Source organism: Peromyscus leucopus, chromosome 20 (genome assembly GCF_004664715.2).
Source record: "Peromyscus leucopus breed LL Stock chromosome 20, UCI_PerLeu_2.1, whole genome shotgun sequence".
NCBI lineage: Eukaryota > Metazoa > Chordata > Mammalia > Rodentia > Cricetidae > Peromyscus > Peromyscus leucopus.
Window position 1 is genome coordinate 44,282,239 of NC_051080.1, and position 12,809 is coordinate 44,295,047.

Sequence of the window (12,809 nt, forward strand, 5' to 3'; positions counted from 1 at the left end):
ATAGAATATAGAGTGGGACAAGATAGACCAGAGAGAATAACAAGATACACCAGATAGAGGGACAAGAATAATAGATAAGAGACAAACAGAAGATAGAAAAGAGGGACAAAATAGTAGAGACAAGACAGAGAGACAGAGACAAGAGAGGGATAGATAGCATAGAGGGACAAAGATAGACCATAGAGAGAGGGACAAGAAATAGACCAGAGAGAGGACAAGAAGACATAGAGATGGGACAAGATAGACCAGAGAGATGGACAAGGTAGACCAGAGACTGGGACAAGATAGAAGAGATAGAGGGAAAAGATAGACCATTGAGAGGGACAAGATAGACTAGAGAGAGGGACAAGATAGGACATAGAGAGAGAGAAGACATAGAGAGACAAGATAGACCAGAGACAAAGGACAAAGGACTAGACCAAGAGAGGGACAAGATAGAAGAGATAGAGGGACAAGATAGACCGTTGAGAGGGACAAGATAGACTAGACAGAGGACAAGATAGATAGGCCATAGAGATAAGAGATAGACGCATAGAGAGAGACAGAGATAGACCTAGAGAGGACAAGATAGACCAGAGAGAGGACAAGATAGACCATAGAGAGAGACAAGAGGATAGACCAAAGAGAGAGACAAGAATGATAGACCAGCAGAGACGGGACAAGATAGGACCAGAGAGAGGAGAACAGAGAGCGATGAGAGACCATAGAAAGAGAGGGGACAACCAGAAGAACAAGAGAGAGGGACAAGAGACCAAGAGAGGGACAAAGATGACCAGAGAGAGAGGACAAGATACATCAGAGAGGGACAAGAAGACAAGACGAGAAGAGAGGGAACAAGAAAATAACCAGAGAGAGAGACAAATAGACAAGAGAGAAAAAATAAATACAAGATGACATGAGGGACAAATAGACCAGAAGAGAGAGGAGACAATGAAGAAGACCAGAGAGAAGGAGACCAAGAAAATGTAGACCATAGAGAGGGACAAGATAGACCGGAGGGAGGGACAGTGTAGACAAGAAAGAGGGACAAGATAGACCAGAGAGAGGAACAAGAGACACCAGAGAGAGGAACAAGATAGACCTGAGAAAGGGAAATTTTAGATAGACCTTAGAGAGGGACAAGGTAGACCATATGAGGGACAAGATAGACCATAGAGAGGGAAAGATAGACCATAGAGAGGGAATAGTTAGACCATAGAGAGAGACAAAACAGACCAGAGAGAGGGAGAAGATAGACCATAGAGAGGAACAAGATAGAATATAGAGTGGGACAAGATAGACCAGCGTGAGGGACAAAATCGACCATAGGGAGGGACGAGATAGACCATAGAGACGCAAAAGATAGGCCATAGAGAGGGAGAAGATAGACCATAGAGAGGACAAGATAGACCAGACAGAGGGACAAAATAGACCAGAGAAAGGGACAAGATAGACTAGAGAGAGAGACAAGAAAAATAGACCATATAGAGGGACAAGATAGAATTGATAGAGGGACAAGATAGACCATTGAGAGGGACAAGATAGACCAGAGAGAGGGACAAGATAGATAGACCATAGAGAGTTAAGAGATAGACCATTGTGAGGGACAAAATAGACCAGAGAGAGGGACAAGATAGACCTTACAGAGGGAAAAGATAGACCAGAGAGAGGGACAAGATAGACCATAGAGAGGAACAAGTTAGATGGTAGAGAGGGACAAGATAGATTAGAGAGAGGGACAAGACCGTCCAGAGAAAGGGAAAAGATCAACCATAGAGAGGGATGAGATAGACCTTAGAAAGAAACAGGATAGACCAGAGAGAGGGACAAGATAGACCATAGAGAGGGAATTGATAGACCATACAGAAGGACAAGATAGACCAGAGAGAGAGACAAGATAAACCATACAGAGGGACAACATAAATGGACCAGAGAGAGGGACAATATAGACCATAGAGAGGTACAAATATGCTATAGACAGGGACAAGATAGACAAGAAAGAGTAACAAGATAGACCCTAGACAGGGATAAGATAGACCAGAGAGAGGGACAAGATAGACCAGAGAGAGGGACAAGAGAGACCAGAGAGAGGGACAAGATAGATAGACCAGAGAGAGGGACAAGATAACCCAGAGAGAGGGACAAGATAGATAGACAGAGAGAGGGACAAGATAGACCAGAGTGAGGGACAAGATAGACCAGACAGAGGGACAAAATAGACCAGAGAAAGGGAAAAGGTAGTCCAGAGAGAGGGACAAGATAGAAGAGATAGAGGGACAAGATAGACCATTTTGTGGGACAAGATAGACCAGAGAGAGGGACAAGATAGACAGACCATAGAGAAGTAAGAGATAGACCTTAGAGAGGGACAACATAGACCAGAGAGCGGGACAAGATAGACCAGAGAGGGAAAAGATAGACCATAGAGAGGGACAGGATAGACTATAGAGAGGGACAAGATACACCAGAGAGCGGGACAAAATAGACCAGAGCATGGAACAGGATAGAACAGAGATAGGGAAATGATAGACCAGAGAGAAGAACAAGATAGACCAGAGAGAGAGAGGCAAGATAGACCAGAGTGAGCGACAAGATAGACCTTACGGAGGGACAAGACAGACCATAGAGAGGGACAAGTTAGACAAGAGATGGTCAAGATATATAGACCATAGAGAAGTACAAGATATACCAGAGAGAAGGACAAGGTAGACAATAGAGAGGGACAAGATAGACCAGAGAGGGACAAGATAGAGCAGAGAGAGGGAAAGATAGATCATAGATAAGGACAAGATAGATCAGAGAGATGGACAAGATATACAAGAGAGAGGGACAAGATAGACCATAGAGAGGGGCATGATAGACCAGAGAGAGGGACAAGATAGATCATAGAGAGGGACACGATAGAGCAGAAAGAGAAACAAGATAGACCAGAGAGAGGAACAACATAGTCCATAGAGAGGGACAAGTTAGACCATAGAGAGGGACAAGAAAGATTGAGCAGAGAGAGGGGCAATAGAGACAAGAGAGTGGGACAGGATAGACCACCGAAAGGGACAAGATAGACCACAGAGTGGAACAAGATAGACCAGAGAGAGGGACAATATAGACGACAGAGAGAGGGAAAAAATTGACCAAAGACAGGGACAAGATACTCAGAGAGAGGGACAAAATGGACCAGAGAAATTGACAAGATAGATAGACAAGAGGGAGAAACAAGAAAGACCTGAGAGGGACAAGATTGAAAAGAGAGAGGGACAAGATAGATCAGAGAGAGGGAAAAGATATACCAGAGAGAGGAACAAGATAGACCAGAGAGAGGGACAAGATAAATTATGAAGAGGAACAAGATAGATCATAGAGGGACAAGATAGAGCACAGAGAGGAGAGATAGAACAGAGAGAGGGACAACATAGACCATAGAGAGAGACAACATAGACCATAGAGAGGGACAAGATAGGTCAGAGAGAGGGACAAGAGAGACCATAGACCAGAGAGAGTGGCAAGATTGAACAGATAGAGGTACAAGATAGACCAGATAGAGGGACAGATTAGACCATAGAGAAGGAGAAGACAGATAAGAGAGATGGACAAGATAGACAACAGATAGGGACAAGATAGACCATAGAGAGGGACAAGATAGACCAGAGAGAGCGACAAGATAAAGAAGATAGACAAGAGAGAGTTACAATATAGACCAGAGAGGAACAACTTAGACCATAGAGAAGGACAAGATAGACCATAGAGAGGGACAAGATAGATTGAGCAGAGAGTGTGACAATCGAGACAATAGAGAGAGACAAGATCGACCACAGAGAGAGGGACAAGATAGACAGAGAGAGGGACAAGTTAGACCATAGAGTGGGACAAGATAGATAGACCAGAGACAGGGAATAGAAAGACAAGACAGACAACAAGAGAGACCATATAGAGCGAAAATATAGACCAGATAGAGGGACAAGATAGACAATAGAGAGGGACAAGATAGAGCATAGAGAGCGACAAAATAAACCATAGAGAGTGACAAGATAGACTATAGAGAGGGACAAAATAGACAAGAGAGAGGGACAATATAGACCACAGACATGGACAAGATAGACCACAGAGAGGGAAAAGATAGATAGACCAAGGAGAGAAACAAGATAGATCAGACTTTGACAAGACAGACCATAGAGAAGGACAAGACAGATAGACCAGAGATAGGGACAAGATATACCAGAGAGAGGGACAAGAAAGACCAGAGAAAAGGACAAGTTAGACCATAGAGTGGGACAAGATAGACCATAGAGAGGGAAAGATAGACCAGAGAGGGACAAGACATACCAGTGAGAAGGGCAAGATCAATCAAGAGAGGGACAAGATAGACCATAGAGATTTACAAGATAGATAGACTAGAGGGAGGGACAAGATAGACCAGAGAGATGGACAAGATAGACTATAGAGTGTCAAGATAGACCTTAGAGGGACAAGATAGACCATAGAGAGGGTAAAGATAGACCATAGAGAGGGTAAAGATAGACCATAGAGAGGGTAAAGATAGACCAGATAGATGGACAAGATAGACCGTAGAGAGAAACAAGATAGACCATAGAGAGTGACAAGCTAGATCATAGAGAGAAACAAGATAGAGCAATGAGAGAGACAAGATAGACCAGAGAGAAAGACAAGATAGACCAGAGAGAGGGACAAGATAGATAGAATTGAGAGAGGGAATAGATAGACCAGAGAGATGACAAGATAGACCCTAGTTAGGGACAAGTTAGAACAGAGAGGGACAAGATCAACCAGAGACAGGGAGAAGATAGACCATAGATATTGACAATTAGATAGACCAGAGAGAGGGCCAAGGTAGACCAGAGAGATGGACAACATAGATGATATAGAGGGACAAGATAGATAGACCAGAGAGACGACAAGATAGAACATAGAGAGGGACAAGATAGAACAGAGAGAGGGACAAGATATACCTAAGAAGGGACAAGATAGACTAGAGAGAGGGACAAGATATTCCAGAGAGAGTGACAAGATAGACCATAGAGAAGGACAAGATAGAGCCTAGAGAGGGTGACAAGATAGACCATAGAGAGGGACAAGATAGACCAGAGAAAAGCACAAGAGAGACCAGAGAGAGGGACAAGATAGTCCATAGACAGGGGAAATATAGACCAAGGAGAGGGACAAGTTAGACCAGAGAGGGACAAGATAGATGAGAGAGGGACAAGATAGATCAGAGACATGGACAAGATAGACGATAGAGAGGGACAAGATAGATAGAACCGAGAGAGGGAATAGATAGACCAGAGAGCCGACAAGATAGATCAGAGAGAGGAACAAGATAGACCAGAGAGAGGAATAAGATAGACCATAGAGAGGGACAAGATACATCAGAGAGAGGGACAAGACTGTCCAGAGTGAGGGAAAAGACCGAAGAGAGAGAGGGACAAGATAGCCCAGAAAGAGTGACAAGATCGACCATATAGAGGGACAAGATAGACCATAGAGAGGAACAAGATAGACCACAGAGAGGGACAAGGTAGACCATAGAGAGGGTCAAGATAGACCAGAGAGCGGGACAAGATAGCCCATAGAGAGGGGAAAGATAGACCAAGGAGATGGACAAGATAGACCCTAGTTAGGGACAAGTTATACCAGAGTGAGGTACAAATAGACCAGAGAGAGAGACAAGATAGGTCAGAGAGAGGGACAAGGTAGACCGTAGAGAGGGGCAAGATAGACCATAGGGAGGGACAAGATAGACCAGAGAGAGGGACAAGATAGACCAGAGAGGGACAAGATAGACCATAGAGAGGGACAAAATAGACCAAAGAGAGGGACAAAATAGACCAGAGAGAGGGACAAGATACACCAGAGAGAGAGGGACAAGATACACCAGAGAGGGACATGATTGATAGACCAGAGAAAGGAACAAGATAGACCATAGAGATGGACAAGATAGACCAGAGAGAGGGACAAGATAGACCAGAGAGAGGGACAAGATAGACCATAGAGAGTGGCAAGACAGACCAGAGAAAGGCACAAGAGAGACCAGAGAGAGGGACAAGGGAGACTAGACCGCAGGACAAGATAGACCATAGAGAGGCACAAGAGAGACTGGAGAGAGGGACAAGATAGACCAGAGAGGGGGACAAGATAGTCCATAGAGAGGAACAAGCTAGATCATAGAGAGAAACAAGATAGAGCAATGAGAGAGACAAGATAGACCATAGAGAGGGACAAGATAGATAGAATTGAGAGAGGGAATAGATAGACCAGAGAGACGACAAGATAGACCCTAGTTAGGGACAAGTTAGACCAGAGAGGGACAAGATCGACCAGAGACAAGGAAAAGATAGACCATAGAGATTGACAAGATAGATAGACCAGAGAGAAGGCCAAGGTAGACCAGAGAGATGGACAACATAGACGATATAGAGGGACAAGATAGATAGACCAGAGAGATGACAAGATAGAACATAGAGAGGAACAAGATAGACCAGAGAGAGGGACAAGATAGACCTAAGAAGGGACAAGATAGTCCATAGAGAGGGGAAATATAGACCAAGGAGAGGGACAAGTTAGACCAGATAGGGATAATTTAGACCATAGAGAGGGAACAGAGAGACCATAGAGAGGGACAAGATATACCAGAGAGAAAGACAAGATAGACCAGAGAGAGGGACAAGATAGACAATAGAGAGGGACAAGGTAGACCAGAGACAAAGATAAGATAGATCAGAGAGACGACAAGATAGATAGACCAGATAGAGGGACAAGATTGACCAGAGAGAGGAACACGATAGACCATAGAGACGGACAAGATAGTCCAGAGGGAGGAACAAGTTCAACCATATAGAGGGACAAGATAGACCAGAAAGAGGGACAAGATAGACCAGAGAGACAACATCATAGATAGACCCGAGAGAGGGACAAGATAGACCAGAGAGATGGACAAGATAGACCATAGAGAAGGACAAGATAGACCATAGAGAGCGACAAGATAGACCAGAGAGAAAGACAAGATAGACCAGAGAGAGGGACAAGAAAGACCAGATAGAGGGACAATATAGACAATAGAGAGGGACGAGATAGACCATAGAGAGCGACAAGATAGACCAGAGAGAGGAACATGATAGACCATAGAGAGGGACAGGATAGACCAGAGAGAGGGACATTGAAACAGTGTCCACTGTGTGACACACTAAGACGGGCATGCGACAGAGCCCAGGCGTTCACAATGGAGCACAGGGGACATCTCATCTGTGTTTCTTCCAAGGACAGCGTGCTGACCAAGGCTTTTGGTTTTAAGGAATAAAAATGTGTAACTGCCGGGCGGTGGTGGCGCACACCTTTAATCCCAGCACTCGGGAGGCAGAGGCAGGCGGATCTCTGTGAGTTCGAGGCCAGCCTGGGCTACCAAGTGAGTTCCAGGAAAGGCGCAAAGCTACACAGAGAAACCCTGTCTCGAAAAAGGAAAAAAAAAAAAAAAAAAAAAAAAATGTGTAACTTAGCAAAAGTGACAAACCGTCTTACTGTGACGACCCAGGGACTGCAGTTCACTGGCCACCAGACACTGGGAAGACTGAAAAGGGCACGGAGGGTATCCCCTCCCCACCCTTTCTTTCCCTTCCCCTCCTCCACCTTCATACCCCAAACTGTCTGGCCTCCTTGGCTAGTTCCTTAGCTTGTGAATGACCCCAAAGCGGCTGCCATCACCTCAAGCCTAAGTTGGCAAACTCAGTTTGTTCTCTTTTTCGTTTTTGGTTTGATTGCTCTCCGACCACTGTTTATGGAATCAACACACATCCTGGAAATGGCAGATGGTTTGACACAGTTCTCTAGTCGAAGCCACCCAAGTCATTAGCCATCCAGTGTCCACTGCTGACTTGAGCTCAGTGACCATCTCTAGCTAATCAGCAGAGTGCTTTGGCCAATGAAACTCTCGTCTCCAGAGGTCAATTTGGGTCTGGCAGGTTATAGGGCAGTGTTTTCTGCTCTGTGTTTTTGTTTGTTTGTTTCGTTGGGTTTTTGTTTTGTTTTGTTTTTGTTTTTGTTTTTGTTTTCTTCCATCTGAAGAAGAAACAGCCACTAGAGAAAGGAGGGGCTGGCGGGACGGCTTGGTGGGTCAGACAGCTTGCTGCCCAAGCCTGAGGTCAGGAATTTGGATCCTAGCCCCCACATAAAAAGCCCCGTATGAACAGGTGGTTCATGCCTTTACTTCCAGCACTCGGGAGGCAGAGGCAGGCGGATCTCTGTGAGTTCGAGGCCAGCCTGGTCTACAAAGTGAGATCCAGGACAGCCAGGGTTATTACACAGAGAAACTCTGCCTCATAAAACAAACACACAAAAAGCCCAGATTGGCTGTGTGTGCCCACTACAGGGCTTAGACTGGGGGATGACCTAGCTCCAGGTTCACAGAGAGGGAATAAGGTAGAGTGATGGAGGACACCCAACATCCCCCTCTGCTTTCTCTCTCTCTCTCTCTCTCTCTCTCTCTCTCTCTCTCTCTCTCTCTCTCTCTCTCTCTCTCTCTCACACACACACACACACACACACACACAGGCACAGGCACACGCGCACACACACACACACACACACACACACGTGGAAATGCAGAAGGTAGCAGATACCACGGATTACCTGGAGTGTGAAAGGGAATTTCGTGGCAGCCTGAGGCACCTGGAGAGGTTCAGTAAGGGCCTGCAGTGAGAGGCGCTGTCTAAACAGTAAAGGCACAGGTCTAGCCACAGAGTGACAGGCTGTAGTGGGCAGCAAGTACGATAGCAATGTCCAAATGTCAGCCAGCCTCACTAGAAAAACTCCGAGGTCTCATTCTGTGTGTGTTCCCTGAAGGCTCTCTCTCGGGCCTCCCTGACCTTTCTTTACTCAGTGAACCGTTCTGAGACACTAGGAGAGGTCGGGCCAGATTCAGGGGACACCTCAGGCCCCCTGTGAGGGGTCAGCCTAGTTTTTCTGTAGCTGCTGCTCGGATCTTAGGGAACTCCATCTATCCGAGGGGGTCTGGAAACTTGTGTTGTCCTTCTTGACCCTTCTGGATTCAAGGAAAGGAGGAAGCAGCCTGTCACAGGCTGCAGAGACTTCCAGAGGAGTAGGCACTGAGAATGTGGGGGGCGGGGTTCCAACAGGATTTCCCAAGGGCAGTGGCTCCACCCTTGGGGAGAGGGACCGCTGTGCCTCGTGTGCAGATGACTCTCTGAGCACCCCTCCTCCAGGTCTGTCTGCAGCAGTGTGGGTATGGGACGGTGTGCAGAGCAGGCAGGCTGCTTAGCCAGCATCTCGTGTGTCCTGCCACTGCTCACAGTCTTATTTAATTATATCAAGTACTTCCCGGGGCTTGGTCGCATTTGGATCTACTTGGTGATCAGTTCCCTTCCCACTTAGTCCATGGAAAGCTCTGTCAGAAATGAACAATCAAAGAATGGAAAGAAAGTACTCAGGGTAGACAGCACATCCTTCCAGCAGGTTACAGGCTGTTGTAGGAATGCCCAGAATCAGCGTCGGGCACCTCAGGCACTAGCTGTGTGGTCTCTGAACTCCTGAGACCACACAGCTGAACATAAGCTCAGGACCAGGAGGTAAGGGCTGCATTTTACAGCTTTACTGTAGCAAAATTCTAACATTGTAATATTGAGTATGTGTCAAATAATATTTGTATTGCATTGATGTGATGATTAATCTGAGTTTGTCCACTGGATTGGATCTGGAATCAACGAAGAGCTGGGCCTCTCTCAGGCGGTTCCTCAAGGGCATTTGCAGAAGGATTAACAGAGAGGTCAGGCCTCTCCTGAGCGTGTGACGTCCTGCTTTGGCCCAAGTGTGTCTACTGCTGCTGTTGTTGTGTGCCGCCAGCAGAATGAAGCTTGTTTGCCCTTCTAACATAAACTGAAGACCAGCAATGCTCCGGAAATCCTCCAGGACTTCCATGCCAGAATGGGACCACTCAGCCTCATACTCTTAGCAGCTCCCAGGTTGTCTGTTGCACAAATCCTAAACTGGTTTTAATAAAAACCCAGAGCCAGATAACGGGGTAAATGCTGAAAGATGAGAGGAAACAAACCACAGCCACTTCTCACCTCGCCAACTCCTCAGCCAAAAGGGGAAGATCCTGTCTCCAAGAATCCTCGGACTGAATGTCTCTCAGTCCTCAGACAAAAGCGCCTAATTCCTGTCTCCTCCCACCTTTTATTCCTTTCTCTGCCCAGCCATATCACTTCCTGTCTGGTGCTTGGGATCACAACCTTCCTAGTGCTGGGATTAAAGGCGTGTGACTCCATGTGCTGGAATTAAACGTGTGTACCACCACTGCCTGGCTGTTTCTCTTTTAAACTGGATTAATCCCATGTAGCCTAGTGTGGCTTTGAACTCAGAGATCCAGAGGGATCTCTGCCTCCCCCAAGTGCTAGGATTAAAGGTGTGTGCCACCACTGCCTGACCTCTGTGGCTAATTCTTGGGCTGGCTGTCCTCTGATCTTCAGGCAAGTTTAATTAGAGTACAACAAAATATCACCTCATTCCCCCTTTTTTTGTCTAAAATAATAGAAGAAGATTTTAACTAATATAAGAAAAACTAAATACAATAACTATATACAATATATATAGTCAAGAATTACATTAACAATGTCCAGTTCATTAACATTTGACAAATTCAGAGAAAATACTTATTTATCCTATTTTGGTGAGTCCAAAATATACCTAATTCACTTTCTATCCTAACTTGTATTACCAACCGTATACTATCTTTTGATGTCTTTCAAACTTATACACTTTACACATCTTTAGTGACTTTCTGAATTTGTTAACAAGGAAAACTATAACTATCTAATCTTCAATTCCCTCAGAGACCTGAGAAAGAAGTAATATTACCTAAGTAAACAGGAAGTGCAGGCAAGTGACTTCCAAAAAATGTGAGAAATGACAGAGACATCTGGCTGCCTGGACAGTCACTCAAGGTTCCTCTGCAACGTTGGGGCATCCATCTTTGGCCTACAGGCCTAGCATGTCTGACAGACTTATCTGTGAAGCAGGATATTCTGAAGGACTGTCCTACCTTGTCTTGGCAAGCTTTGGCAGTCCTTTCTTTTGTGTCCTGCTTGTCCATTTGGACAGCACATTGTCAGCAGTCGATGTAAGGGCATTTTCTTGTCCAGTGGCTAATTTTTGCCACAAAGAAAGTAAACTCAGTAAGGAGTTTCTTCAATGCCCATCATCTTCTCTGAAGTAAATCGGTGCTGCCAGGAGCAGACATGTCTCATTGTCATAAAAAAGAACCTATGTTATTAAAACATCTTAAATGCCATAGTTGTCACCTCTCCAGTCTGGAGGCTGCTGTTTATTAGAAAGAGAGCTGGATAGTGTGATAGAACACTTCCCCAGATGTTATGTGAATTAATGACACACCAAAGAGGTGAGTTAATGGACCGGGCAGTTCATGAACAAGTAGATAAACGAACAAATACATGATCCTGAAGCCAGACAGGGCGTTGCACTTGGTAATTTCTTCTGGGAGGCAGAGCAGTTTACTGACAGAGCACGTGAGCCCGTCACAAACCCTGACGTCTGGAAGGGACAGTTGCTTTTTCTGACATTTCTTCTGAGCACACTGACCGGGGTTCATGAGACAGGGACCCCCTTCCTTTTAGTGGTGACTTCCTGGGGCTTTCTGTTGACAGAGAGGATGGGGCAGTGGTGGCAATGATGCCATCTGTCACACAAGAGCCTTTCCATCAAGACACTTCCCACTTGTCACATCAACTGTCAAGACTGACTCATATACAGGAGCTATGGAGAACCCCTGGGGGGCAGAGCTCATCCTCCTCTGGGACTACTTTGATGGTTTCTCTGTGCATCATTGCCGTCTTGGTACTCATCAGCTAGGACTGGCTGGGTGAGAAGGGACCACTGCAGGACGTTCTAATGATGCACTTTGCCGTCTTCCTCTCTGGGCACCCCAGGCACCAAGCCCTCTCCTCCCCAGAGCAATGGGGTGTCAGTCATTCCTTTTGGAACACCCAGCACCCTCTGTGTCTCCCCAGACCTAACCCTACCTGTCTCTTCGTGCTGACCACCTTCTGACTCCACACACACATCTCTGGTTTGTCCAGACGTGCCTTTTCCACTCCACTCCCTGGGCCACTATGATCCTGACGGAGCCATCAGAGGCTGCAGGCTGCAAACGGGGTTTTTAAAGCCTGTCGTCACGGCCGGGGATTAGGAGTTTGACTCATGGGATGTGGGTGGCAGGTGCCATGCCTTCTCTTGGTGCAGCTGTCAAATGTGAAGGGGTGGGCAGTCTTTGCTGTTTCTCATTCTGTTTTTACCAAAAAGATCCAGCTGCAGTCCTCTGGACACTAGTAGGCATGCCCATGGTGGGCTGTTTTCTTCCAGGCTAAGAGGCACTGAGGCGAAAGACACTGCATTCTGGGGCTTCGTCAGTCTTTTTATTTAAGGTGGATGCCTAGAAACAGAGGCCTCGAGAACAACAGCCAAGGCAGCACCTGCCTGGCGTCCCAGCCCCCAGATCTAACGCGTCTCAGCGTCTACAATGCAATGTAGGAGGATGCCTGTTCCCAAGCTGCCCCCAGGATCCTCTCAGCAGCTGAAGCAGAGCTCAGAAGCAAGACACTGTCACCTGTGCAACTCCAGGTGTCAGCCAGCAGGAGGAGAGGCTGAGGCACGGTCGTCTCTCGTGGCCTCGACACACATTTACCACCGTGCCATAAGCTCTTCAGAGAGAGTTCATGGAGACGCAGCTCAAGCTGCAGAGTGCTTGTCCAGCACATGCCTGACGGGCTTGCTCCCCACGACTGCAGAAATGG